This window comes from Phascolarctos cinereus, unplaced genomic scaffold, assembly GCF_003287225.1.
Source record: "Phascolarctos cinereus isolate Bilbo 61053 unplaced genomic scaffold, phaCin_HiC Scaffold_3;HRSCAF=262, whole genome shotgun sequence".
Classification (NCBI taxonomy): domain Eukaryota; kingdom Metazoa; phylum Chordata; class Mammalia; order Diprotodontia; family Phascolarctidae; genus Phascolarctos; species Phascolarctos cinereus.
Genome location: NW_027555736.1, coordinates 150,110,478 through 150,137,632, shown reverse-complemented (window position 1 = coordinate 150,137,632; position 27,155 = coordinate 150,110,478).

The window sequence follows — 27,155 nt, the reverse complement described above, 5'->3', positions numbered from 1 at the left end:
CCCTTTTTCCTTATCTATAAAAATGAGGGGATTGGACTAGATGATCTCAAAGCGTCCTCCAACTCTCAATCTGTGACCCTGTGAGCGTAGGTACAAACCACAAAATCATGTTAGAGATGAAAGATACCCCCGGGGTTATCTAATCCCTCTTTCTTGGTGATCTCATTCACTTACACAGCTCTCACTCTTTCCTCTTCATATAGATGATTCTAAGATCCATTTCTGTCCTAGCCTCAATCTCTCTCCCAAGCTCCAGAACCACACTTCCAATGACCTAAGAGACTTCTTCACCTGGATGTTTCACTGACACTTTACCCTCTATATATTAAAAATGCATTAATCATCTTCTCTTGCCTTCCCAATTCCATATCCATACCTCCCCCTTTTCTTGACTGAATTCCCCATCCCAAGAGTAGTCAATGGCACCTCACACCCAGTAAATTGCCAAAGATGACAAAAGGAATGAAAGATGGAAGTAGTCAATGTTAGAAGGATTGTAGAAATATAGTCACACTAATATGCTGTTGGAAGAGCTATGAATTGGTCTATTCATTCTGGAAAACAATTTAAAATTACGTGAAAGAAGTGATTAAACTATTCATGCTCTTTGACCCAGGAGTCCCACTCCCAAGCATATAACCCACAGAGGTCAAAGACAGAAATATGCCAGAAGTAGACTACGCCAAAATATCCAGAAGACCACTTTTGTGGTAGAAAAAAGTGGGTGCCCATTGATTGGGGGATGGCTAATTATGGTATATGAATGTAATAGAATACTAGTGTGCTTTAAGAAATGTTGAGAAGGAAGACGTCAGAGAAACATGGGAAGACTTATACGAACTGATACAGGGTGAAATAAGCAGAGTGAAGAAATCAATATATACCATGATTACAACAATGTTAATGGAAGAACCACATCCTCAAATCAAAAGTGCACGTTGCAAAACTATGAAGAACAAGCATGGATTGAAAAAAGAGATACAAGAAGACAACCCACAGTGGATAGAGCACCGGCCCTGGATTCAGGAGGACCTGAGTTCAAATCCAGCCTCCGACAGATAATGCTTACTAGCTGTGTGACCCTGGGCGAGTCACTCAACCCCATTGCCTAGCCAAAAAGAAAAAAAAGAAGAAGACAACCCACCACTTTGCAGAGGTGGGAGGTCCACATTTGTTGCACATTGTGCATATTTACAGACTTTGTCATAGTAATAATCATTCTCATTTTTTTCTCTTCTTTTCTTATCTTTAAAAAATACCGTTTGTCAAATGCAGTGGCTCTCTGGGAAAGAGAAGGTGAGGAGTAGAAATACTAGGGATGAGTATGGTGATATAAATAACAAAAAGGAATCAATAAAAACTTATTTTTAAAAAATTAACGTGGGTCAGAGCCTCTTTGATTTAATGCAGTAGAAGGAAATGGATCTCTGTTCACCTAATAGTCCTCTCACAAGGACTGTTTTTTTCTGGTCCAGCTTTCCATTGTGGCTAGATGCATCCCTTCCAAGAAGGTGGTGCTTAGGGGAGCAGAGCATAACCATGTCATCTAACTGGACCAGAAACAGTAGGCAGGAATTCTAGAAAATGAGTTCTTGACTTTGTGTCTTACTGCTCTCCTATCTATGGGCTGCTAAGGGAGCAGGAGCATGCTATCTCTGCATCTAATTTTCTTTCTTCTTGGCCTTGTCTGGCTTCCAGGAAACAGCAAGATTCATCAAGAATTTTTAATAGCAATGGAAAAGTTTCCACCCTTCCCTCCCAAACTCCAAGTAATATTTCCATTTCCAAGGGCTCCTTGCCCTTTTCCTCAAGTCTCACTCCCTAGAATGGAGATGCCTGCCCTGAGTGGCCACAGTGACCAAAGTTGGTGGAGACTGAACTTGTTTAATTAAGATAGAATCTCATTAAGATCCTCATTCCCTGTTTATATTTCTTTTTTAAAAACTATTGTTCACTTCAAGTCATTTTTTTGCATAGTTAAAATGGCTGTATACTTAACCAGTCATATATTGAGGCTAGTTTGAATACTAGGTGGAGTATTCTCAGTTATGCAAGAAGAATTATTCTGTTTATGACAAACTAATTTTATTTCCCTTTCTGAGCCAATCTTAGCTGTCACATAGTATACACATAATATCCTCTCCTAGAAGAATGTAAGCTACTCGAAAGCAACAAGTGTCTTATTTTAGGGGCTCAGTGACTGCTTTTGAATGAGGGGAGGGAGACTTGTCAGTGTCCCCAGCATTTTCCTTGCCTTCCATCCACATTAAACACTTTCCTTCATCCCCAATGCCACCCAATTGGGAAGTCCTGCTGACTCTACACCCACAAGCTTTTTCATTTGCTTCTTTATTATCATTCCTACAGCTACCACCCTGTTCAGGTTATTGTTTTATTGTTACCAGCCTATTTTGGCAGCTTCCTAACAGGTCTCCCTGTGATAGATAGATAGATAGATAGATAGATAGATAGATAGATAGATAGATAGACAGACACATACACACCTATTTACAGCATTTATTTAAACATCTACTATGTGTCAAGAATTGTGCTAAGCAGAAGGAAGATAAATGTAAGCAAGAAAAATAGCCCCTTCCCTCAAGTAGCTTGCATTCTAAAGGGAAAAGATAACCCAGAAAGAGGAGCTGGGAAGGGCAGGGGAATGGATGCCTATATGGAAACATGGTGCGGAAATGATCAGGAAATGGCACAAAGACCAACAACAAAAAGCCACCCCTCAGAGCTGAGACCCAGGGATGCTGGGAAGGAGATGAGGATGATGGCCAGAGAGCGGTGGGGAGCAGTTATGGGATTCTTTCATTGGCTGGTGTGCTTCTCCTCTGAAAAGCGTGTTCTCACAGGAATTCCTCCCACTGAGCAGCTGGTGCCCAGTTCTCAAATTCAGAAACTCTTGAACTCAGGATTATTTATAAGGCAAATCTCAAGGCTGGAAGTGCCCATTCTGAGGATCTAGCCTTTGATCTCCATTCAGGAAAGGAAATAGAAAGGCAGAAGATGATTCCTCCAAATTGGGAAGTTCAGTGACATGAATGGCAGGCTTGTCTGGGCAAGCACACTATCACGTGCTTTCACTATAAGCTGCCATTACTGATAGGAGAAGGGAGAAGCAAGTCCTCTCTTCTCCATCCTGCTTCCTCCCCAATCCCTTGCTGTGCTCTGGTCTAGAAGTGAAAGGGAAATGGGACCCAAAGGGTCTTCCGAATCTATTTCCTCTTTAATTCATCCTACATTCTACTGCCAGATTAACATTTTTTTAACTTTTTTTTATTTTTTATTTTTAGGCAATTGGGATTAAGTGACTTGCCCAGGATCACACAGCTATTAAGTGTCAAGTATTTGGTTTCAGGCTGGATTTGAACTCAGGTCCTCCTAACTTGACTTCAGGGCCAGTGCTCTATCCACCACATCACCTAGTTGCCCCCAGATTAACATTTTTAATACACAAGCCTGATCATGTCATCAGAAACCCTTAATGCTTCTGATTGGCTGCCAAAGGAAGACCAACCTCCTTAGCCTATGTTCAAAGACCTCTGCAATCTGGCCTCAATCTACCTTTCCAACTTTTATCTCTTACTACCTGTCTTTATACCTATGATCCTCTAGTCAAACTAGAGTAACAGCCATTCCCCAAACATGCCTTATAGGCCCTTCAAGAAGGTTCTTCTGATTCAATTCTGAATCCAAGAATGACCGAGCTAAAAGCGGGAAGTGGAGAGATGCTCTGGTCCAACCTCCTCATTTTGTAGCTAGCTAAATTGAGGCTTAAAGTTGCTTGCTTAAGCTCATACATCTATTAAATGGCAAAGCTGAGACTTGAACCCAGGTTCCTGACTCCTAGTACTGAATTCTCCATTACTATTCCCCACCCCCACCCCCATCCCTGAAATGGAGCACTGCTTGAAGGCTTTTAGTCCTTTCCTCCTTCTCATCTGTTCAGACAAAACTTTCTTCAGAATCCAATCTAGGTGACCATCCCCTAGTGAAGATGCTGAGCTAGCCTGGCACCCCATAAGCTAGGAAGGGCTTGATTGTGAAGGGAGGCAAGGTTGCCTGACAACAGCTCAGTCATCAGTTGATAATACTGCTTTCCCATCCTACCTCTGACACACATACAGCCCATTTCTAATTTGGAAAATGGGGATAACCAACAGGGTAGCCTATGGGTGGATACGTTTGCCTGGTGACCTCTAGACAATGGGGTCAAACATAGGCACAGATGGCTCTCCCTCCTGAATCTGGGAAAAGGCTAGTATCTACTTTTCATGCCTTTAGGGGCTTCTGGGGAACAAATAAATAAATATCAGCCCCCAATTGCAGTTTGCCAAGTTCTCTCCCCATCTATTTTTAAACCCAAGTCAAGCCGGAGGCTGAGTGTGTCTGTTCTGTGTTTCTGATTCATTTGCTCTTGACTCATAGAAGCATGAAAGAGTGAGCTGATGACCAAGACAAATGTCTGCGCCTCTGTACTTTGAACTCATGCTGCTGATGGCACCCCTGTCTGCTACTCTGCACTGACGAGCATCCTGCTGGACAGAGATGTGTATACAAGACTGGCTGGCCCAGGGCAAAATGGAGGAAGGAGAAGGCAACTTGTGTCTTTGTCAACTTCCCACTCCACCCCTTTCAGGGTCCTCCTCTGTCCTCTGCTGGTGTCTCGTTCCAGACACCCAAGACTCCTGTATCTCATTCCTGAAGGACTTTTCCACTATCTGGCAGCCAACTAATTTTCCTTAAAGTATCTCATCAATAAATCTACTTACATTCAGCAAATGTTTACTAAGTATTCTAGCTGTTGGATAATGGAAAATTTGTGAATTCTTTCCAGGGGCATTTGCAGGAGGCCCTGTGATATAATGAGGAAAGTACAGAATGTATCCTTCTCACCTCTGTGCAGAACTATTACAACTTTCTTGTTGGTCTCTGTGCTACTCTCCTTCCAATTCATCCTCCAAATTAATATTCCTTAGGTACTGGTCTGACCAGGTCACCCCATCACTCAAAAACCTTCAATGGCTCCCTATTACCCCAAGGACAAAAACACAATCTCCTTAGCCTAGCATTTTAAAACCTTCTACAAAATGGCTGTCATCTACCTTTCCAATCTTTTTTCACATTACTTCCTTTTTATACATTCTATATCACAATCAAACTGGCCTACTAACTATTCCCTGAACTTGTCATATCTTTGTCTCACTGCCTTTGCATGCATTGTTCCCCCCATGCCTAGAATGCATTTCCTTCCTCATCTCCACTTCTTAGAAATCTCAGCTTCTTTAAAGGCTCAGCTCAGATGCTAGGCTATGCAAAGCTTTTATGTGATGATGTGATGTTCAACCATTTCAGTCGTGTCTGACTCTTTGTGACCCCATGTGTGGTTTTCTTGGCAAAGATACTGGAATGGTTTGCCATTTCTTACTCCAGTTCATTTGACAGATGAGGAAACCAACAGGGTTAAGTGACTTGCCCAGGGTCATGGAGGTAGTAAACATCTGAGGCCAGATTTGAACTCAGGAAGATGAATCTTAAACCTAGCTGGATCCTTCCAAATTTTTAAGTGCCCTTTCCCTCATGAAATGACCTCCTATTTATTTATCTGAACATATGGTGTATCCTGCCACCCCCAAAGAATGTAAGTTCCTTGAGGGTAGGGAATACTTCCTTTATATATTTCTATCCCCAACATTTTGCACATGGTAGATAATTAATAAATGTTTATGGATATGAATTAAATTTTATCAGGAGTTCTAACAGTAGCCTAACTTTATGACATCAAACAAGTCCCTTAATATCTTTTGGCCCCCATTTCCTCATCTACAAAATGGGGCACCACCCAAATCATCCCTAAAACAGTGTTGGTGTGTAGGCAACTCATTTAAAAACTATGAAGCTCCATATAAAGGAGAGCTGTTGTCAAGAGGAGATTTCAGAAGATGATAAGACCAAGAAATCAATCACTAATGGCAGAATTTCAGGCAGTAGTGGTAGGCCTGTTGAGGCAGGAGATCATTTTGAGTGGGTCACCCTGCCAGGTATCATCATGCAGACAGCTACCCATGTGCCTAAGACCAACCAATAATCCAATAGAATCATTGAGTTTACAAGTTATTTATCATCCAACCCCTTTATTTTACATATAAAGAAACTGAGTCCCAGACTGTCCAATGTTGCAAATCAAGTTGTTGGCAGAGCCAGGACTAGTCCCCAGGTTTCTTGACATTCTACACTGTCAGGACATCCTTCCCTTTATGAAGGCAGCACCATACAGTGCAAAGCACTCTGGATGGGGGAGATGTAGGTCGAAATGTCTCTCCGAACACGTAGAAGCAGTCACCTCGAGCGAGTCATTTTCCGTCTCTGGGGCCCAGTTTCCTCTTCTATAAGATGTAAGGTTTGACTGGACTTCTTGTTGAGTTGTTTCAGTCATTCCCAGGGTCACAAAGAGTTGGATAGGACTTAAACAACAAGAAGTCTAACCAGCCTTTACATCTTTGGACTTTTCTTGGCAAAGATGCTGGAGTGGTTTGCCATTTTCTTCTCCAGTTCATTTGACAGATGAGGAAACTGAGGCAAACAGGGGTAACTGACTTGCCCAGGATCACATACCTAGTAAGTGTCTAAGGCTGGATTTGAACCCAGGTCTTTCTGACTCTAGGCCTAGTGTTCTATCCACTGAGCCATCTAGCTACCCTTGGTTGGACTAGGTGATGAGGTACAAGGTCCCTTCCAGCCCTAAATCTTTTGCTCTTCCTGATCAAATCCCTAGTACCAATTCATGGTAAGTCCTGGTCCTTTTTTTCTTTTTTTTTGTAGCTCTTCTAAAGAGCTGTGGGGGGGAAGGGAGGAGTAAGCAAAAAAAACCAAACCCATTAACCAGCTGATGCAGATTTCCAAATGTCACATTATTCCAGGAATGTTATCCCTTCCTCATCACCTTCACCCACCTCACAGCTTGCCATCTTGAGGAGCAGCTGCTGGTGGAAGCATGGGGTTGAAGGGCGGGGGATGGTGGAAAGAGGCGGGCTGAGAGCTGATCATCTAGGAATGCTGCAAGCAATCACTTCCCACCTGGTCTTTGGCAAGCCCCGAGTCATCTTCAGCTGCAGCAGAAGCAGCAAACACTTATCGAGGGCCTCTGAGGAGCCCTTGAGGCAAAGGAGCCGGCTCTACACCAGTGGAAGAAAGTCCCTGGGATCCGCAAAAGCAGATGAGCTTGGACCCAGGTGCTCATTTTCCATCTTTACCATGCCCCCCACCCAGTTTTGTGGTCATCCTCCCTGACCGGGCCCCCATCCTCTAGACCATTTCCTCCTAGCCTATGTATCTTAGGCAGGAGTGGTCTAGTCCTAGCCTGGCTTACTCGATGTCCTTGGGGCGCTGGGCAATTCCCTTTCACCTCTCTAGGCCCTCATCCATCCTGGTCTCCTCATCCATAAAATAGGAAAACTAATACACATAACTCATGTGTGAAGCAACGCAGTACAGGGGAATAGCACTGAATTCGGAGTCACATGACCTAGGCACAAGTCTTGACTCTGCAGCGTGTGGCCTTAGGGAAGTTGCTTGATCTCTAAATCTCTAACTGAATGAAGCTTTCTGGGCCTCAGTTTCCTCATCTATAAAATAAAGGGTTTGATCTAGATAACATCAAAGGTCCCTTCCAGTTCTGTATCTATGGTCATATAACTGTTGTAAGGATCAGATCAGTTAATGGACATGAAAGCACTCTATAAACTAAGTGATTATTTCATTTGTTTATATCTTGTCTCTGCAGCCAGAGGGGCAGCCAGGTGGCACAGTGGATAGAGGGCCAGCCCTCATCTTCCTGAGTTGAAATCTGGCCTCTGACACTTATTAGCTATGTGACCCTGGGCAAGTCACTTAACCCAGGTTGCCTCAGTTTCCTGATCTGTAAATGAACTGGAGAAGGAAATGGCAAACCACTCGAGTATCTTTACCAAGAAAACCCCAAATGGGGTCACGGAGAGTCAGACGTGACTGAAATGACCCATCAGCCACAAACTGCAGCCAGTTACAGCTCCTTGAGGGTAGGGATCCGGCCTTCTGCCCCTTGTGTGTCTCCCTCAGGTCTTCGCATCGCATTGAACATATGGGAGTGCTCACACGACTAAACATCTATAAAGTGAGGGGTTGAACCAGATGATCTCCAAGGCCTTTCCAGCACAAAAAATCTAGAATGCTATGAATTGAATTGAATTGCTATTCAGGGAGCCTAGAGCTGGCCTAGGTCCCACTCATTAACATCCAGGCTTCAGTGCATTGCCCACCCACTTACCTCCCCCCTTCCTGTTTTCTGGACGAGTTCTTCCCATGTACCTCACCCCCTCCTCTCTGCAAAATAAAAAAATAAAAAAAGATCAAAATGGGCCTGGAGGAGGCAGACGCTTTAGTGAACTGCAAATGAATTCAGAGCGGCAGAGAGCAGAGCTGTTGTTTGTGATGTCTAACTTACTCTTTGTGTCAAATTGTGTACTGTGTATATCAATAGGCTGGCACGAAAACCGAGATCTATTACTTAGGGTTTAATCTGTTCTCCACGCTAGGAAGGGGCTGGGGGGAGGGTGCAGAAAAAGGAGTAAAACTTTAATCACACACACAACTCGAGGTGTCAAGTCACTCTCCAGTGTGTTAGGAAAATGATGTCATATTATAGGCTTGGGAGACAGCTCGGAACACGGCTGCTTTCTCTCCTGGGCCAGGAATAAGCATACCTACTCTGTGTTTTTCAGGTACAACCAGTAATTTTGCCTCAGAAGAAAAAAAAACCCACGCTGAAGGAAGGGGGGATTTGGGGGGAGGGGAAAGAACTGGCTTCTACAGTAAGGAGTAACGAAGAATGTGCCAAACAGAATGGAAACACTTCAGCTTTAGCATCACATCATTAGTGGGGATATTTTATCATGCAGTTTCACTGCCTACCTGCCTGCTCCCCCCCAGCCTCGCTGTTCCCCCTCCAAGCTGGGCTCCTCTTTCCCAATGAACCATAAATTACATGCTGACAGCTTTAATTTGTGCAAAGTATGCCTGGATGCTTCTGGCACAAGCAGCCGGCTGCTATAATAAGGTCAATATATATTCATTGTCGCCTTGCTTGATGCGCCAGATAACACACACACACACACACACACACACACACACACACACACACACACACACACACAGGAAAGGCAGAGATGATCTGGTTTCTTTGGGGCTACAAAGTGGGAGTCGTCAGAAGCCGAGAACAGTGCATCTCATCGGGGCATCTCTACCAGTTGGCTCATCGTTTATGCATGGCATGAGCGATGTTATGATTTAACTAATCATCATTAGTTATTCAGCCTGATGCTGCTAAGGGACCATGCAATACTCCTGCTTCTCGCCAGGGCTGGATAATTTATGCCCCCGGATCATCTAAGATGAGAGGACTTCCAAAAAACATGTATGTAGCAAAATTCTTCTCAGGATTGACCAGTAGAAGGTCCAAGGTTCTTGCTACTTTTTCAACCTCCTTAAGTTTCAGCAATGCAAAGAACAAAGTTTTTAAAAATTGTCATCTGTAATTGCATTCCTCAGCCTTCCAGAGGGCCTACTTGTGTCCAGAATGGTAGAGTACAAAACAGTAATTGATTTGCAGTTGGAGGATCTGGATTCAAATCTCATCTCTGACACTTATCACCTGTGACCTTTGTCAAGCTATTTAACCTCCCTGGACCTCAGTTTCCTCATCTGTAAAACAAGAGAGTTGGACTAGATTGCCATTAAGGAATAGATAACTCTGATCCATGCTTGCCACATGAGGGATGCAGAACAATGAATGACATGACATTGGGCATAGGAGACTGGGCAGGGATGGGACAAAGAAGGTGACCCTATTTCAAGATAACCTTTTTTTTGTCTACTGTACCAAGAAAGATCAAATACATATCACTGAATGTTAGAACTGGAACGTACCTTACAGATTGTCTGGTTATTTTGTGTGGTTGTGTGTTTATTTTAAAATTTCATGAGATCACAGATTTAAAGCTGGAAAGGGCCTTAGAGGTCATGTACTTCTTTAGTTTTAGTGGTTTAAGTCATGTCTGACTCTTTGTGACCTAATTTTGGGGTTTTCTTGGCCTGGAGTGGTTTACTATGTGCTTCTTCAACTCATTTCACAAATGAAGAAACTGAGGCAAAAAGTGTTAAGTTACTTGCCCAAGGTCACACAGCTAATAAGTGTCTGAGGTGGGATTTGAACTCAGTAAAATGAGTTTTACTTACTCTAGGTTTGGAACTCTTTTCACTGCACCACCTAGCTGCCCACTATAGTTCAGCCCCCTCATTTTGCAAGTAAAGAAACTGAGGCCCAAGAGGTGATATGTCTTAGCCAAGGTCATACAGGTAGAAAGTGTCAGGGCTGGGATTCAAGCCTGGATGGTGACTGGAAATGCAGGGCTTTCTTTCCATCATACCACACTAACACATTATGAAACCTAGGTTTGCTGGACAAACAAATTCCCCACGATCCATCAACCTGCTAATTCTCATTAAGCATCATGTTAGTACAATGGGAGATACAGAGAGTTGTATCTCAGAGTACTGCCCTCACAGATCTTACAGTCTGGTTGGGGAGACAAGATACACAGGAAAGGTAACAGGTGAGAGCTGTGAGTACTAAGAGCCCAAAGAGGAGTACGGGAATTTGGAAGTAGAGATCGTTTTGGGCAGGTGTGGTCAAGGAAGGCTTGACAGAGCATGTGAGGCTTGAGCTGGGTTTTTATGGGATAGATAGACTCAGAGATTTCCTTTAGAGGAAGAGATTAATGGTTACTGGAGGAAAAATATGAGCATGTCACTGGATTTAACTGAAGGTAACCTATCTTGATATCAGCCAGGCTGGTCCTCATCTAGGCTTCAATTTTGTCATCTGTGAAATGAGTCAGTCAGACAAAGTGCCTTTCACCGCTAAATCTATGAACCTCTGAATCTAAGGATGCCTAGGTCTCCTTTGTTAACAGGCCAACCTTCTCTACCTTCTGATTCCTAAGTCAATGCTTGCTGAGGGCAATGCTTGATAAAAGGAGTTAGTAAGGATGCCTCTGTCCAGGACAAGTTGTTAGGGAGGCAAAGACCATTTTCCTATTTTCCTATCTCCCCTATTAGCTCCAGAAATATCCCTTCCCTACCAGTACCCCACAAACATCTGACCTACCTGGACTTCTTTCTGACCTTCCCCAACCCCCCATCAAAAGATGCCCCTAGCCATTTGTCATGCTTGGAAATTGAGCCAATAGATTAATTCATGTTAAGGTGTTAATGGCTAATAATAGGATAATGTGTTAATCCCTCAAAAAAAATTTGCATTTTTATAATGGCACCATTTTGGATTCCTGCCACAGTTGATGCTTTTTATAACACTTTTACCTCAATTATTTCCTTTCATCTTCATAACCTTGTAAACAGGTAAGCAGGGTTCAGTATTATCCCCATTGCACAGATGTGGAAACTGAGGAAAAGTTAAACAGAAGACCCATTGCCAGACAACTAGTTTGGAATAGATCTAGGAAAGAAATATTCAAAAGCTAGTTACTTCCAGACAAAGGAATGCTCCTTTATATTAAACAATATAGTTCTAATAGGGGATTTCAGGTACTTTCAGGATACTGAAGGTGATTCTGACCTCTCCCCAATCATAGGGCATTCACAGGGAGAGGCAATGTGGAACAGCCCTCCAGGTTTACGTTCAGAAAACCTGGCTTCACATACTGCCTTCACCAGTGCCAGCTGTATGAATTTGGACAAGTCGCTGGGGACCATAGGATTTAGAACCTGAAGAGACCTTAGAGATCACTTAGTCCAACCCTAAATGAAGGACTAGATTGAAATTAAATAACTTTTTTCCTAGAGGCAATCAGAGTTAAGTGACTTACCCAAGGTCACACAGCTAGTAAGTGTTTGAGGCCACATTTGAACTCAAGTCTCCTGACTCCAGGGCATATGCTCTGTCCACTGTGGCACCTGACTGCCCCTCCTGGATTCCGAACCAGTTCCTCTTGATTCCAAATCCAATGTCTTTCCATTACACCATGCTGCCTTTCTAGTCTTCATCTGTAAAATGGGGGTGATAATCATTGTGCTAACTAATTCACAAGTTAGTTTTGAGGATCAAATGGAAATTGCCTTGTAAACCTTAAAGTACTCTATAAATAAACACTATATCCATAAATATCTATATCTATATATCCATATTTATCTATGTCTGTAAATAAAAGCTAGTTGTTATTCTTTGTACCCTGTGTACAAAACTAACCCTGAGTACATATATCTCCAGGCCTCAATCATGAATTGAAACCTAGGACATTAAGATCATGAACTATTAGAACCAGAAGGAATCTCGGAGATCATGTAGGCCAACTCATTTATCTGACAGATTAGGAAACTGGAGCTAACCGAAGACTTGCCTGTGCATTCAGATAAAGCTGAATGATTAAATAAGGTATGCAATGATCACTTTCTCCAGGGTTCCAAGGGTCACTTTTTTCTTTGATGTGGTCCCACAGGAGCTAACTTTCCCGCCTCTTTGTAGCAATAGACAGCTGATCAGAGACTTTGAAGGTCCTTATGTATAGAGCGTGGGAAGGTAGATGGCACAGCAGATAAGCATGCCAGGCCTGGAGTCAGGAAGACCCATGTTCAAATCTGGCCTCAGACACTTACTACTTGTGTGACCCTGCGCAAGTCACTATACTCTGTTTGCCTCAGTTTCCTCATCTGTAAAATGAGCTAGAGAAGGAAATGGCAAACTGCTCAATGATCTTTGCCAAGAAAACCCCAAACAGAGGCACAAAGAGTCAGAGAGGATGGAGCAACAACAAATGCACTGACCTTGGTCCCAGAAGTTGGTGGGACAAAGGAGAAGAGATAGCTCCTGCTGTCTTGAGGACGTTCTGATCGAAATATGTAAGGCAAATAGATCCGTATTAAGATAACACACAAGGTATGCCCAGGACAAAGTTCCATATCTAGCTTTTATAATATTTTCTGGGATTAAAAAAATGCATTCCTCAAAGTAAACGGATCGGCCACAATGTCCCCTAAAGTAAAAGGGTCAGTCTACACTGATTCCCAAAGTCAAGGGGCCAGTCTACACTGACCCTCCAGAGTAAAGGGGCCAGTCCACACTGATTCCCAAAGTCAAGGGGCCAGTCTACACTGACCCTCCAGAGTAAAGGGGCCAGAGTCCACACTGATTCCCAAAGTCAAGGGGCCAGTCTACACTGACCCTCCAGAGTAAAGGGGCCAGAGTCCACACTGCTCCCCCAGAAAGGCCATGCTCATTCTAGACTTCATGTTTTTGCTTACAATATTCCTTTTCCCCCTGTAATGTTTTCCCTTCTCTCCTTCTGCATCTGTTTAAGTCCATCCATCATTCAGAGCCCAGCTAAATTCCCAACTCCTCCAAGAAGTCTCCCTCCTGCCCTCACTGATTTCTAACCAGTCCTGGCCCTTGTTATCTACACATTTAGGACAATTGATTAGAACCATATGGCTGGAAATAAGAGACCTGAATTCTTGCACCTTCAATTGTTAGCTTTGCAAATGTTGGCATATAACTTAATCTCAATGGGCCTTAGTTGCCTTCACTGTAAAATGGGAATAATAAAAAGGAACCTGCCTGAAGATGCGGAGGACTAGATGGAATTATCTCCTGAGGTCCTGAAATGCAGAACAATAGCGTGGACAAGGTACCAGACAGTTAGAAGACCTAGATTTGAAATTTGACTCCACTATTTATTACCTGTGTGACCTTGGGCAAGTCACTTAATCTCTGAGGATTTCAGTTTCCTTCATGACCTTTGCTCGTATCTCCCATCTGCTCTCCTCACAGGAGCCAGAACATTTCTATCTCCTCCACCAGCCACCCAGGTGGAAATCCAAAGACCCCAGCCATAGGCTAAATTCTCCCCATGTATCACAATTACTGAAACACCTGCACTAAGAAGTCTTGTGCCAAGCCATGAAACATGTTTCCAGTGCTCAATCGCCCTCGAAATTTTTAATCTCTTACCTGCAGAAATGATCAACAGCGTGGAGGGCGGAGGCTACAACTCCGAGTGGCCGATCAAACACGAAGCCTGCCAACTGTTAGGGATGAGATGCCTGGAAATTAACCGCCCACTGGCTCCTTACCCTAGAACCGAGCACAGCTCCCACCTGCTATCCTGGGAGCCTGCTAGGAGGGTGACCTTGAGGACGCCAGGACTGATGCTCCATTGAAAACTAAGCCCTCCAACCACCTTATGACATGCACTGAGCAGTTAGTGTTTGCATTCATTCTGCAAACATTTATCAGGCAATGACTGTATACAGAGCACTATGATTGGCACTAGAGGAGAAGCAAAGTTCAGGGGGAAAGAAACCATGCTTCTTGACTTCATAGAGCTTGCAGTCTACTGAGTGAATGTGGTACATAGACATGACTCTAATATGCAGTGGTATGTAATTAGAGCATTAAAGATACAAACCAAAGGCCTGGGGACTTGTGATTTATAGGCCTCTCAGCTTTTTAAATGGGTTTTAAAGAGTTGGGAGGGGGGAGAGGGAATTGTACTGGTAAAGAGAAGATACTCTAGGCCAGGGATGGGGAACCTGAGACCTTGAGGCTACATAGGGCCACACACAGGTTCCCCACCCTTGCTCTAGGCCTAGGGAAGATTTCAGCTTTGAATATGTGATCTTGGATCTTGGATGTGAATATGTGATTTGGAAGCAAAGGGTAAATATGAGAGATACAAATTCTAGGTGGAATATAGTCCCTGCCTCTATGGAGCTTACTGGGGCTAATCCAAAACACACTAACAGTAAAACTGTCCTACACAGTACATTGTACAGAATGACTGGCGTTTCAGTGAGATGCAAAACAAAGTAAGTCTTAGGCTCTATACAAAGCACACCAAGGTAAAATCAATGCGGGACACTGTCTTTGGAATGAATCCTCCTCTATAAGTTAACCCAGTCCTTCAAAGCCCAATTCAAGCCCTGCCTTCTCTGTAAAGCCTCTGCCAACATCTGCCAGATCACCCTGAGATGCCCATTTGGGGAACTTCCACAGGTGGGTGGATTCAGTATTACCCCTGGGCCTTCTCCACTAGCACTGGTCATAGTACACCCATGCCTCATCATCCTGTGTGCATCATTCCACCTTCTTCCATAAATCCTACACAGAGGATTTAGCCAACCATCTGCAGGCCTTCCTCTCTGTCTTTTAATAATTCATAGGTACCAGCAAAGCACTTGAGTTGTTCGTCTACTATCCCTTGCTCACACTATGTGATTGGCCCACCATCTTTCCCAGGTGTCTGTGTCTTCAATGAAGTTATGTCATATACTAAAGAGAGCCCTAGATGAGGCAGATGACCTGGGTTTGATTCCCTGATTTGCCACTTCTTATATCTGTAAGCTCTGTAGGTCTGAGTTGCATTATCTGTAAAAAGAGAGAATTAGACAATATCATCTCTAAAGTCTTTAATCCCACTTCTGGAATGCAATTCTTCAATGGTAACTTGCTATGACTTACCCACGTCCAATAGGAATGAAAGAGTAAATGAATGAATGGATGAAAAACAGTGTGTTAAGAACAATGAGCCAAACACTGTGATAATCATTAAATATATACGTGTATGTATGTATGTATGTATGTACGTACGTATACAAAAGCAAAGACAATCTCTACCCTCAAGAAGCATAGATTCTAATAGAGGGAAACAATACATATAGGGGAACATTGATCAGATTTTGGTTTGGAAAGTTAATGGAGTAGTGAGTAGAGCTACAAGGGAGTAGAACGAAATGCACTTTGCAGTGCCAATGGTGGTAGTATTACTACTGCCATGCATCTTTCTGTGCCCTCTGGGTCGACAATGATTGAGATTCTCTTGAGAGCATGGTGTTTTGTCATGCGTTAGTGGATAGCATCACTGAGAGGACACTGGTCAATTTTTTTTTTAATGGGCTTTCAAGAGAGGGATCAAATTTGGATCATGGTGAGCCCTGCAGAAGTTCCAAAATACAATCCAGGATGATCTCATTCTGGTCATTTCTGAGCCTCGGCCCAGGGAGAGGGAACTGATGGTCTCAAGTCCACTGTAGCCCTCTAGGTCCTCAAGTGCAATGCCATACTTGAGGACCTAGAGGGCTACATGTGGCCCTGAGCCCGCAGGTTCCCCCTCCCCAGCCTAGGCTATTGTCTGTCTGTAGCATCTGCCCAGGATATGGGTACTAATGAAATACTCCATTCAACTGTGTGTCATAAATTGGATAATATTCATTTTTCAACCACTTGTTTTTACTGGGTGAATTACTAGATCGCTTTTGATTAGGAGGTCCTATAGTAAGGGTCCTTAACCTTTAGCAGTCTAATGAAGCCTATAGCCCCCCACCCACCCAGAATAATGGTTTTGAATGCATAAAATATATAGGATTACAAAGGAATTCACTTATACTGAAATAGTTACCAAGACTTTCTTTCTTTTTTTTAAAAAAGTTCACAGACCCCTCACCTATAGTATCTGGGAACTTTACATAATGAGTATCATCTGCAAACATAACCGTCTTTAGCACTTCACAATCTATACAGAATTCCTCTCCCATTTGTCCTTGATACAGTATGTCTTCCATGATATCCTTGCCAAGCATATATCTTCCTGTTTTATGCCTAACTTGATACTGATACTCAGAGGATCATTAACAAAACCTCTCTGTGCTTGCTTCCAACAACCCATCTTGGATGATTTCACATGGTAGACTTACTGGAGGAGAACCTTTAAGATAGAGTCTTACTCTACCAAGGCCAGTACTTTTTTTTGTAATCAAAAAGAAAAACACATCATTGTCCTATAATCTCCATATTTTGTCAGTCCATCAATAAGAATTTATTAAGCACCTACTGGGTGCCAGGCACTGCGCAAAGCACTAGGAATACAAAGAAAAGCAGAAGACAGTCTCCACTCTCAAGGAGCTTGCAGTCCGATGTGGGAGACAACATGAAAATAACAATGTATAAATAAGATATACACAGGAAACACTGGAGATAATCAACAGAGAGAAGGTGCTAACATCAAGGGGGATCTGGAAAGGCTTCATAGGGAAAATAGAATTTTAGCTGAGACTTGAAAGAAACCAGGAGGCGGAGATAAGGAGAGAGAGTACTCCAGGAGTGGGGGACAGTCACTGAGGATGCCTGGAGTTGGGAGGTGGGGTGTCTTTTTCACAGAACAGCAAGGAGGCCAATATCATTGAATGGCACAATCTACAGGGGGGAGGAAAATAAAAGACTGGAAAGGTAGGCCAGAAGGCTTTGCGTGCCAAATAGAGGATTTCATATTTATTTTATATTTATATTTTATTTTATTTTTATTTATTTTATATTTAACCTTAGAGGTGACATAGAGCCCTTGGAATAACCCTTTCAATGACTGAAAATGTACTTTGCTATAGAACAGTATCTGCAAAGGCTTGCCAATTCCATTCCACTCTTGCTAGGTTCATAAACTCTTCTGAAAAGGATTTCATAGAGATGAAAAAGTAGGTATTGAGGTAGCACAGAAAACCTGTAGCCTCTGTGGGCCTGAGTTTCATTAAGTCAGAAAATCCTGACTTCAACTCCTACCTTAGACAATGAATTAGAAGCAGTTTGACCTTGGATATGTCACTTTACCTCCCTCAGCCTGTTTCCTTATCTGTAAAGTAGGGATAACGATAGCGTTTACCTTCCAAGATTGTTGTGGGCTCTAATTAGGTAACTTTGGTAAAGCACTTGGTAAATCTTAAGGCTCTCTACAAATGTTGTCATTGTTCAGTCCTGTCGGACTCTTTGTGACCCCATGGACCATAGCACACACATAGACCATATCCTCCACTATGTCCCGAAGTCTATCCAAGCTCATATTTGATATTTCCATGACAATGTCTTTCCATCTCATCCTCTGTTGTTCCTCTTCTCTTTTTGCCTTCGATCTTTCCCAACATCGGGATCTTTTTTTTAGAGTGTTTATAAACTTTATTTGTTTCAAGCTATTTTTGGGTAAAAAATATATATGAACAGAAATGTTAATAATGTATGCTGATTCCCTTTGATAAGTTCAAGCCAACTGAGCCTCAGTTTCCCCAAATGTAAAATAGAATTAATGCTAGTACTGCCTCAGAGAGTATGAAGAAAGTATCTTAATACTTAATAAGTTTTAGAACTTAGTAAGTCTTTGAACCTAGACTTAGTAAGCCTTAAATAGTTATACAGTTATTTAATCATTCAATCATATTCAATCATGCTTATTTATTAAGCACCCACTGTGTGCCAGGCCATTATGAGCTATTATTGTCATTCTCTGAAATGATACTATTTAGCTATGCATTACTGTATGCCATGACTTTTTAAGAATCACATTTACATGGGGCAGCTAGGTGGCACAGTGGACAGAGCACCGGCCCTGAAGTCAGGAGGACCTGAGCTCAAATTCAGCCTCAGAACAAATACCTGACACCCACTAGCTGCGTGACCTGGGCAAGTCACCCAACCCCAGTTGCCTTAAAAAAAAAGAAGAAGAAGAAGAATCACATTTGCAAGTAACCCAATGGAAAGATGCATATTGAGCATAAGAGAAACAGGGAGAATGGTCAAAGGGTCAGGCTCCTGAAGGAGACATGATAGAATGGTAGCAAGAGTAGAAGGACAAGGATTAGCCTTGGTGAGGAGAAAGGCCTCCTCTTTCTTTTTTTATTTTATTTTTATTTTTTATATAAATTTATTTATTTTTAGTTTTCAACATTTACTTCCACAAGATTTTGACTTCCAAATTTTCACCCCATCTCACCCCTCCCCCCATTCCAAGATGGCATGCATTGTGAATATCCCTTCCCCTAGTCTTCCCTCTCTTCTATCTCTCCCCACCTTCTCTTATCCCCTTCCCCTTCTATTTTCCTGTAGGGCAGGATAGACTTTTGTACCTCATTTCCTGTATTTCTTATTTCCCAGTTGCATGTGAAAACATTTTTTTTTAAACATGTGTTTTTAAAACTTTGGGTTCCATATTTTCTCCCTTCCTCCCTCCCCACCCACCCTCATTGAAAAGGCAAGCAACTCAATATAGGTTGTACATGTGCAGTTATGCAAAACACTTCCGGAGTAGACATGTTGTGAAAAACTAACTCTATTTGCCTTAATCCTATCCTGCCCCCCCATTTATTCTATTCTTTCTTTTGACCCTGTCCCTCCTCAGAAATATTTGCTTCTGATTACCCCCTTTCCCAATCTGCCCTCCTCTCTATCATCCCCCTGCTCTCTTATCACCCTTCCTCCCCCCCATTTTTCTGTAGGGTAAGACAGATTTCCATATCCAATTGAATGTGTATGTTATTCCCTCCTTAAGCCAAATCCTATGAGAATAAGATTCACTCATTCCCTCTCACCTTCCCCCATTTCCCCTCCCTTGTAAGAGACTTTTCTTTTCTGTTTTTTTGTGAGATAATTTACCCCATTCTACCTCTCCCTTTCTTCTTCTCCTAGTATAATCTTCTCCCATCCCTTAATTTTGTTCTCCAGATATGACTGCTTAATCTTCAACTCACCCTGTGCCCTCTATCTATCTATCTATCTATCTATCCATATATATATATATATATATATATACACACATACATACATATATATAATATACATACATACATATATATACATATACATATACATATACATATACATATACATATACATACACATATACATATATATACATATACATATATATACATATATATACATATATATACATATATACATATATATACACAATATATATATATATATATACACAATATATATATACACACATATAATTTTTCCCCCTCCAACTACCCTAATACTGACAAAGGTCTCATGAGTTATAAATATCATCTTTCCATGCAGGAATGTAAACAGTTCAACCTTAATAAGCCTCTTATGATTTCTCTTTCCTGTTTACCTCTTCATGTTCCACTTGAGTCTTTGTATTTGAAAGTCAAATTTTCTATTCAGCTCTGGTCTTTTCATCAAGAATGCTTGAAAGTCCTCTATTTCACTGAATGACCATTTTTTCCCCTGAAGGATTATACTCAGTTTTGCTGGGTAGGTGATTCTTGGTTGTAATCCTATCTCCTTTGCCCTCCAGAATATTATATTCCATGCCCTGCAGTCCTTTAATGTAGAAGCTGCTAAATCTTGTGTTATCCTGATTGTGTTTCCACAGTACTTGAATTGTTTCCTTCTGGCAGCTTGTAATATTTTCTCCTTGACCTAGGAACTCTGGAATTTGGCTACAATATTCCTAGGAGTTTTCCTTTGGGGATCTCTTTCAGGAGGAGATTGGTGATTCTTTCAATTTCTATTTTGCCCTCTGGTTCTAAAATATCAGGGCAGTTTTCCTTGATAATTTCTTGAAAGATGATGTCTAGGCTCTTTTTTTGATCATGGCTTTCAGATAGTCCAATAATTTTTAAATTCTCTCTCCTGGATCTATTTTCCAGGTCAGTTGTTTTTCCAATGAGATATTTCACATTGTCTTCTATTTTTTCATTCTTTTGGATTTGTTTTACAGTGTCTTGATTTCTATTGCTCTGTTCTAATTTTTAAGGAAGTATTTTCTTCAGTAATCTTTTGGACTTCCTTTTCCATTTGGCCAATTTTTCTTTTTAGGTCATTCTCTTCATTGGCTTTTTGGACCTCTTTTGCCATTTGGGTTAGGCTATTTTTTAAGGTGTTATTTTCTTCAGTATTTTTTGGGTCTCCTTTAGCAAGCTGTTGACTTGTTTTTCATGATTTTCTTGCATCACTCTCATTTTTCTTCCCAGTTTTTCCTCTCCTTCTCTTACTTGCTTCTCAAAATCCCTTTTGCTTCCAAGGCCTGGGACTGATTCATATTTTTCTTGGAGGCTTTGGATGTAGGCACTTTGACTTTGTTGTCTTCTTCTGGTTGTATGTTTTGATCTTCTTTGTCACTAAAGTAAGATAATATAGTCTGACTCTTTTTGTGCTGCTTGCTCATGATCCCAGCCAATTACTTGAGTTTTAAACTCTTTGTTAAGGTAAAAGTCTGCTTCCAATGTGGAGAGTGTACTGTCCCAAGCTTCAGGGGATTATACAGCTGTTTTCAGAGATACTTGTAAGGACCTGTAAATTTTCATTTCTTCCAAGGTGGTATGATAAGGGGTAAGGTGTTTACTCCTTTCCTGGCCTGTGCTCTGGTCTATTAGTGACCACAAGCACTCCTTTCTGTCCTGGAACTGTGTGGAAGGTTTCCTTTTCACTGCCACTACAAGCTCCCCTGCCAGCACTCCTCCTTGCCCCAGGACCACCACCCAGAACTGTGACCCAGATTCAAGCACGGGGAAAGCAAGAGATTCCTGCCTCAGCACTGGCAAAGAGATCCCTGCAATCCCCCTCTGATCAGCCACTCGGTTCCCCCTCAGTCTGTGGGCCGGGACCTCAGGATGCAGCCACCACCCCGACACCTGCACTCTGGGCTCTGCACTCTGGAACTGGCTCTGAGACCTAGCTCCTCTCTCACCGCAGAAACAGACATTTCCCACTGACCTTCTAAGTTGTCTTTGGTGTTTGTGAGTTGAGAGGTCTGGAAGCCACCACAGCTGCCTGAGATTCAGTCCTCTGAGGCCTGCTCCAGGTTCACTGTGGCCTGCACGCTCACACCTCTCTGTGCTCCTCTTACCGCATGGCGCTATACTACCTTTCCAATCAATCATCCAGATTGTCTTGGGCTGGAAATTTGATTCACTCTGTCTGTTTGCAGGTTCTGCTGCTTTAGAATTTGTTTAGAGCCATTTTTTTACTGGTATTTAGAGGGGTTTGGGGGAGAGCTCAAGCAAGCCACTGCTTTCACTCTGCCATCTTGGCTCCACCTCCCAACATCGGGATCTTTTCCAATGAGTTCCATGTTCTTGTTATGTGGTTAAAGTATTTAAGTTTCATCTTCAGTATTTGACCTTCCAGTAAGTAGCCTGAATTAATTTCTTTAAGTATTGCTGTTTGATGTCCTTGCTGTCCAAGGGTCTTCAGCACTAAAATTTGAAAGCGTCACTTTGGTGCTCAGCTTTCCTTATAGTCCAACTCTCACAGCCATACATTGCTACTGGGAAAATCATAGCAGTTGTTATTATATTGTCCATGACCACAGTTGGGTTGGTAGCCCATTGGATTATTCCATCAGCATATCTGTCTTGGAGAAGAACTACAGATAAACAATTAATTAGGCCCAGAATTGAGTAGGAGGAGAAACATAGCCTAGAACAGGCGTGAGAAATTGTGCAACACTTTCAATGGTACTAAGCTGCTCCCTGATACCCAAGCATCTTTTTAAATGTGCATAGTCTCTTCTGGTGAGGCTAAATGGCTATGAACCAAGGAGCAACAACATCTGGAAAGAATCAAAATTGCAGGTGACCTACAGCTGGGGTGTGGGTATGTGACATATTGTCAACAATGATTTACAAACAAGTGTTATAAAATATATCATCAAAGGCATACTGGACTAGAAAAGGAGGTAGTCCCATCATGGAGCAAGAGGGATGGGCACCACATGGCCAATCCAAATGTTGAAATGGTATCCGTAAAATATCAAAAAACCCAGAGGGAGACCTTTGAAAAGGTAAGAGTGGGTTGTGCTCCATTAGTGCAGAAAGTATACAAATAAGATCATAGAAGAATGGTTTTAAAGCTGGGATCAATGAGGTAAAGTGGAGGTGTGGGAATCTTAAAGGCCACCTGGTCTAAAACCTCTCATTTTACAGCTAAAGAAACTGAGGTTAGGTGGCACAGTAGAGTGCCAGCTTTGAAGTCAGGAGGACCTGAGTTCAAATCTGGCTTCAGACACTTGCCATGACACTTACTAGCTGTGTGACCTGGGCATATCACTTAAACCTGATTGTCTCACCAAAAAGCAAAAAAGAAAAAAGAAAAAGAAAGAAACTGAGGCTCATAGAATTTGACTTGCCCAAAGTCATAAGGAAACTAAGTGGTAGAACCAAATGATTCAAATTCAGTTCTTCTGGCTCCAAATTCAGCACTCTAAATTCTGATAAGATCATGGAGTCCTTGAAGAATGACATCAACATCATCAATGATCTTTTCCACTTTGGGGGAATCTCTACCCTCTTTGAGATCTCTTGACAGTCATCCCTAAGTGCCTTTAAAATTTCATTCTGTTCAGCAATGATTTCTTCTGTAGGTATTTGGCGAGATCATTTGGTAATTCCTGTTTCAATATTCTTAAGTGTCATTTCCGCTTCTCCCAATATCTCTTTGGGTAGTAGGGCTATTAGGTTCATAGATTTTGAGCTAGAAAGGACCCCAAAGGTCATCTAGTCTGACCCCTTCATTTTACAGATGAGGAAAATGGGGCCCAGAGAGGCTCACACCAGCAAATCAGCAGAGCTAAGATTGAGATGACAGGGCACGGCCTTTCGTTGGTAAGACTCTGAGGGGGGCATTTCCCAACCAAAGTGGACAAGCCCACTTCTGTCCTGCTTAGAAGACACATATAAGTCCTGTGACTAGTGCTACCATCAAGATGATTTGTTGACCAGAACTCAGGAAGATAGAATCTAGTCAGAGGAGCTGCCCCACTTTGTGAACTATACAAATGAGCTATGAAAGCAGCTCATGCTTCCTCCATCTCTTGGTTTCTTTGAGAAAACAGGGCAGTGTGAAGCAGAATAGACCCATGTTCTGCGTTAAGGAGCAGAAGGGACAGAGGAACCGGTGCTCACGTGGAGTTTCCTATCCACCCCATCAGTAGAGAGTGCACAGCAGAAAACACATGGCAGAGGTAGAAGTGTGCTTTCACAAGCCCTTAAATGCCAGCACTTGGACAATATTCATGAACCCAAAACTTCTACATAGAAGACAGTGAATTTTGAATTCCTTTGACAGTTTAATTCTTGAATCTAGCCTACTAGTCAAAGAAGGGGGATTTTCTGTGCAGCACTAGCTTTGAGAGACCCCAGTTCAAGAGTTTGGGGACTGGACCTTTTAGAGAGAGAAGACAATTTCCTGGTGTAGCAAGATCATTGGAGAAAGAAAAGGTGAGTCCACAAAGTTCCTGCACAGCATTCTACTTAAATATCAAAGCCAGAGAATCATTGTATAGGCTCAGTTTGCCCTATGCTGCTTTGTGTTATTTTGTGAGGAGGTATTGTTCATAAGCCAACAGAATTCTCCTCTGTAATATTTTATAAATGAGCTCATTTGATAAACTGGTATTTCCCTAGGCTTCCATGTCTCTCCCCTTGTCAGGGAGATCAAGTGTTTGCTAACTCAGTTTATGAGCTCTGTTGACCTCCTCCTAGTAGTGTTTTACATCAATTAAACTTCCTTAAGAAATAATGATCCTGAGTCAGTGACTTATCCATTTCCCATCTTTTTAGTTAACTGCTCATTCTAAAAGCTTGGGTTGAAACTGTTGGAATGGTTTGCAGTATCTTCTTGTCTTTACCGTTTCTTCTAATTTGGTTTTGGTTTCTGACCTTTGCTCTAATCACTCAATGATTTGACTCATAGGTGAGGACAATATATTCCATTAATATGTGTACCAAGGGCAAACATACATTGAATACTTAATGATAAGGGATATTATTTTTATTCATCAAGCTAAAAAAATTAAAGCCAACTAAACTTAATTTTATTTTTTAAAAAGTGAACAATTAGTCCATTTCAATAGAATATAATGATCAGGGGTGGGGCACCTGTAGCCTCAGGGCCACATGCAGCTTTCTAGGTCCATAGGTGTGACTTTTTGACTGAGTCCAAGTTTTACAGAATAAATCCTTTTATTAGGGAGATTTGTTCTGTGAAGTTTGAATTCAGTCAAAGGGCTGCACTTGAGGACCTAGAGGGCCACAGGTTCCCCACCCCTAATGAATTGTCTACCATATGGTTGCCTCAGTGAACCACTTTCCTGCTCCCACTGGCCAATCAGCAACATCAATGCCCCGGTGTGCATGCTGCCAGGGAAGACAGGCTTTTTATACATTTCTACAACATCTATATTATACAATTTGATGCCATTTGCATAATATAACAATCCATACTTTAAAATTAATAGAGAGTATCACGCAATTAAATTACTATGAAAAGCCATTCTTTTTTTGGGAAGCATTAGGATGTGGCTAGGCACACCTGGAACACTACTGATTTCACTGCACAGACAGCTGATTGTGAAATGACTGCTGTCTAGGTAACCATCCGTTTCCTATTAAGCCACAGTTAAGAGGCAGCATAGGGTAAGGGATAGTGGGCTGGGGCCTGCAGTAAAGAACAACTGGGTTCTGGCATATACCAGCCGTTTGACTACAAGCAATCCCCTGAACCTTTCACAGTCCCAGGCAACTCTTTAAGACTATCAGTTCCAGAGGCATTGTTGATCTGCATTAGTGGAGGAAGTCTCCACACAAGGGAGCTTCCTACACTGATAAAAATCACAGACCAAAAGATAGAGCGAATTACTTTTTTTTGTGTGATATTATTCCATGCTTGCCACATTTAGTACCTTCCAACTCTCCTCATGAATAAATTATTCATGATGTACAGACATCAGCCTTCTGAGTAATTTATAAGCCTTGGGCCACTTTCATTCCTTAATCCTGAAACATAATCTCTAACATTTTTCACTATCCTCCCCTGTGTCTATGTCTGCAGGAGTGTCACCAAGTATCAAAATACATGTTGACTCAATTCAGAAGAGTTTCTCAACTTATTCATAGGATTTTTCGATTTCTTCATCCTGTTAGGGCATCTGTGTGTTTATACTCATCATGAGCATGGCAAGGTGAGATAACCATGTGTCTTATGAAATTATGTTTCCTGTTGCCTTTGGGCATATGATGAAACCTATTCTACTTGCCTGTATCCTTCTCTCCAAAGAGGACCTGCAAATCATCCTTCCATTCAGTTTCAAGCTTGTTATATCTTCTGGTTTTATTTATAGTAAGAATATCAGGATAGACGTGGCTCATTTCCTCCAGGAGTGTATCACTTCATTGGCCTCTCACATTGAGAGTGTTGTTGGTCAGTCATTCAGTCACGTTGGACTCTTCATGACCCCATGGACCATAGCACGCCAAGCTCTTCTATTCTCCATGATTTCTCAAAGTCTGTCCAAGTTCACATTCATTGTTTCCCATGACGCTATCCATCCATCTCATCCTCTGCCATCCCCATTTCCTTTGGCCTTTAATCTTTCACAACATCAGGGTCTTTCCCAATGAGTCCCATCTTCTCATTACGTGGCCAAAGTATTTAAACTTCAAAGTATCAACATTTAGAGTATCAACAGTTATATGATTCTTACAGATAGTGTGAAAACTGTGATTTTAGGAGCCTTCTCTCACTCCCTTCTGCCATTTTGATGCTATCTCTGCAGAGGCAAGAACAAGTCCACATAGGACTGAGGGCCATTTTGTATTTTTATGTGTGAAGTGGTCACCATGACCAATGAATCCAGCACCTAACTGCCAAACTACAAGAGGTGAGTGAACTTTTCTGTACTTAGGTTAGTATTCATATATCAAGCTTTCTCTGTTACCAGGACTGTATTTTTTAAGCATTTTCAAAGCTGGTAGAACCTGTCAGAGAGTTGACATAGCCTGCAGGAAATCAGGGCCATCTGTGGCTCATGATGGAGCACTGAGGGGTGAACTTGATTGATGGGAACACCAATAGTACTTATTGTTATAACAGCCATAGAACAGAGTGTCTGATCTTAGGCCATCTATACAAAACTGCTCAGGAACAAGGATCATGGTGTCTCCTTCTAGTGTGTCACCAACATCACCTATTACAGTACTAGAGATCACAAAAATAAATAAATAAAAGCTTGGGAATCAATTGATTTATTCACACCGTTTCCAACAACAGGATAACCAGACAGAGAGAATGCATGCAGTGTATCGCATTGTGTTTTGTTCCCTCCAATCCATCCTACATGTCTCTGCCCAACTAATACGCTGAAAACACCACTTGTATCATATCACTCCCCTATCCAAGAATAAATAGTGGTTCCTCATTGCTTATATCATAAAACAAGCTCCTTTGCCTGACTTTCAAAGCTACCCTA